Raw genomic sequence first — 4,087 nt, forward strand, 5'->3', positions numbered from 1 at the left:
CTTATATGCTGGAATATGCAGAAAATAGATCAACAATTTCTTCAAGTCAAAGACTGTTGTATATAATTTAATTTTTGCTTGATGCAATTTGCATAAAGTTAAAAGATTAAAACTAATAAAACAAAAATTGAAAAGAGACATTTTCATTCGATTACATTTTATATGATGGGTTATGCATAAAAAATAGAATCGGGCTAAAGGTCTATAGCTTTATTACCTATTCAGGTTGTGTATCATGTTTTTAAAAACTAACTAAGTAACTAATTCCTTTTAAAAATAAGTAATCAGTAAAGTAAAGGGATTACTTTTTGGGAGAAGCAATCAGTAATTAATTACTAATTATTTTTTTCAAGTAACTTGACCAACACTGGTCCTGTGCTTTTCTTTTTTTTTAGAGAATGAAGAATGCGCCAGTGTCCCTGGGACCGTAGGTGGAGAGTCGTTTCCACACACTTCTATTATTTGTACAGCGCTGGGTGACTAGGCTGTGGTGATTTTCCCATGTGATTTTGTCAAAGACAACGCTACATTCAGTGTTTTCTATTGTTTTTTATTCCTTGTTTATCCCCCTGACTATAAATACAATTGTATTAATATTGAGCAAACTGTGTGCATCCTTGAACTTGTGTGAGCCCTCTTTATTTGCTTCTATCTCTTTTTAATATATATTTCCTGGGGGTGAAGTTCCCTTAGGTGGCGTTTTTATTTAACCCCTCAGACCACTTTACACTACTGTCATCAGTCATTTTGCTTAAAAACTGGGGCCTGCCTGAGCTTAATGTTGAAGTTCACGCATGCTCCTAGATAAGTTTCTACTACAGGTCTATTTTTAGTCTCAAATGTTGTGTTTATGTGGTGATGACAAAGTGCTACAGAAGAACTGCAGCAAAAAAAATAAAATCATCAAGTTACCTGATGTACTTAATACATTTTTGCAGCCTTAGTATAATTATAAAGTTAGCGAGGCTTTAAATGAATGGGCTCCACACTGCTTCCCCTGGTGGATACACATGACATTATCAGTGCTGTAAATAAACTTTGCCACTCATGGTTGCATAGGCCACATCACAGACAACGTTACAGTCAAGGGCTGAAGACACCAGCTAAATGACAAGCAGCCAGTCTGAGCTCAACCTGTTCAGGTGTGCTGCATTTCTACCCAGGTTACTTCAGTCCACTAATTTCCTGGATGAAGCATACAGTGCTGTGAACAAGAATTTCCTCCCTTACTATTTTTTATTTTGTGTTTGCATGCATCACTCTGACATGTCTTAGAGATAAAACACCTACAACTAAAAACTGTGATCCGACTCTTGCATTTAGGATATATTTATGAGGTGATTACCCTAATATTGAGCTCCTTTTGAAGTATACAAAGAAGTACTTTAAGTTTGTTTCCTTTTATTTTGTTTAAAATGCATCACACAGCAGCCTACCTGTGCTCTGAGCCCCCATTGATTGTGGTAAAATTAAATAAACCAAATGATTCTGCCATATTCCCAAACACAGTTCAGAGTATTCAAAACATATGCAAATATATGTTCTGTTTGCATGTTTATTTGCTTTGGAAAACATTACATTCACACAATACAGTATTTGGATAGGTCAAACCCTGAACTTCTCTGAATGATACATGAAAATATCAGTGACAGTCTTATTTCATATCAGGCACTTCAAAGTTGTTTATTTCTGCTCTACTGATACAAAATAGAATCTGAAGTGCAAACAACATCATTCCACAGCCTCAGACAAGAAATTTGAGGATGGCTGAAGATACCAGCCCCAGGATGGCACTGGGACCAGTTGAAATAGTGCTGTTACACAGGTCCCCTTCACTGCAAGATATAGAGCCAACACATGTTGCACTGTTTTGGCAGTGAAGCTACGTTAAAATGTGTAAGACACGAGGAGAAAACGCTCAGAAAATGTCGCAAAACATGATGTGACTAAGAGCCAGCAGACATTCAGCATTTATGTTATTTTATAACATAGTTATTTTTACAATAAAATAGAATTTTTAGAGTTGAATGTGAAGGCTCTGATCTGAGACTCATTAACTCATTAACTTATGTAAGGGAACTGCTCTTTTGTGTTGCTGCTGATAGACTTACAGTAGTCTATGTTAGCTAACTAGTGACAGAAGACATAGCTCAGTGGAGAAAAGGGGGCTGGGGACTTAAAGGCAGTATAAGCAGGGCACATTTGTATAGCTCCTGGCTGCAGCAATAAGTTTTATATTAAAAAAACAAAATTAAAAGAGAGCTTGAATGAGTCACTGACTGATTACACCCTAAAATTAGAAGAATTATATGGCAAGTGATGATAGAGTGATGATTCAGCTTATAAATTTCAAATGATTGAAAATAAAATTGTAAACAAAGAAACCAAGAATCTTCAGTTTGTAACAGCTCTATTTAATGTGTATGTACAGCAAAAAATCTGAACCTTCAATGTTTAGGAAGTCAGGACTTCCTTGTGTTAAGTTCCTCTTAAAGTATAAAAAAGAAGTACTCTGTAATTTTTTTTTTAACCAGCTGGTTATATTACAGAGCAAACTACCTCTGCTCGGAGCCCTCATTGGCTGTAGTAAAAATAAATAAACAAAAATATTTTGGCATAATCCCAAACACAGTATTCAAAAAATATGCAAACATATTTTCTGTATTTTTATTTGCTTTAGGAAAACATTACATTCACCAATACAGTATTTTGATAGGTCAAACCCACAACTTCCCTGAATGACAGATAAAAATAGCAATGGCAGTTTTATTTCAGGCACTTCAAAGTTTTCTTCCCTGCTTGTCACGATCTGAGGAGACAGACTGTGCGGTAGACCGGAGTAAACTTAAACTGAAAGCGAGCCTTTATTATGGCTGATGACAGGTCTCACACAAAGCAGAAACACCGTGACTAAACTCAACTTAACTAAACTGGGAAACAGATACTGATAAACTAAGAAGACTCAGAGGACCATGATGATTACTGTAAAGCCTGGCCGTGAGGACATGGAGGGTGGGAACACAGACGACGCGACACAGACTGCATGAAACACAGAGACTAAATACACATGAGGGATGATCAGGGGAAGTGGCCACACATGGGAGCACATCTGACACACATGAACCTAAAGACAGGACAGGAGAAGTGAAACTAAATACACCGACATTGAATACAGAGTTTCAAAGTAAAACAGGAAACATGGAGATTAGACATGACATGAACTAAACATAACCCCGCAGACATGACGCATGACAGGTAGACGCACAAAACAGGGAGACTGAGTACAGGGAGATGACATAAACAACTAAGAAACAAAGGGCTAAACAGCACCCTAGAAATTAACTAGACGAACTAAGCTAAAGCATAAATGAATACAAAAGATACATAAAACTCCACTGGGTCACACGACCCAGGACCATGACACTACTGATACAAAATAGAGTCAGAAAACAGTGCAGCAAGGAAACAACATCATTCCACATCCTCAGAAAAAAAAATTGAGGATGGCTGAAGATACCAGCAGCAGGATGGCACTGGGACCAATTGGAATAGCGCTGTTACACAGGTCCCCTTCACAGCAAGACATAGGCCCAACACATAATGCACTGGTTTGGCAGCCCTTTGAAACTACATTAAGACCTGTAAGACATGAGGGGAAAATTCTCAGACAGAAACTTTACAAGAGACCAAGAGCCAGCAGACATTCAGCATTTAGTTTTAGATAGAGCTTGTGATATGTGATAACATCTCACCTACTACTTTGAGAGAGTAACAACGGTTGAAGGCGAAAGCACAAGCTTTGCTGTCTATGCAGGATTTAGGATCGGCAGCTATGCATGTGTAGCATCTTAATCCACATACTATAGAAATAAAAACACAATTTCACACACATTAGAAATTATTGAGTTTTTTATGCCCTTTGAGAGAGTTGCCAGAAATTGGGTCATATATAAGAAGTGAAATCTTAAGAAGTCTTTTCAGTCTGTAAAATATTCCTCTACTGACCACAAAATAAGTAAATATGTTTGTATTTTTAAGCCTGTTTTCTATGCCCCAATATTTACCAAGAAATGACTCCTTTAAAGTC

Source organism: Pundamilia nyererei, unplaced genomic scaffold (assembly GCF_000239375.1).
Source record: "Pundamilia nyererei isolate P.nyererei 1_Seehausen unplaced genomic scaffold, PunNye1.0 scaffold00113, whole genome shotgun sequence".
Taxonomy (NCBI): Eukaryota; Metazoa; Chordata; class Actinopteri; order Cichliformes; family Cichlidae; genus Pundamilia; species Pundamilia nyererei.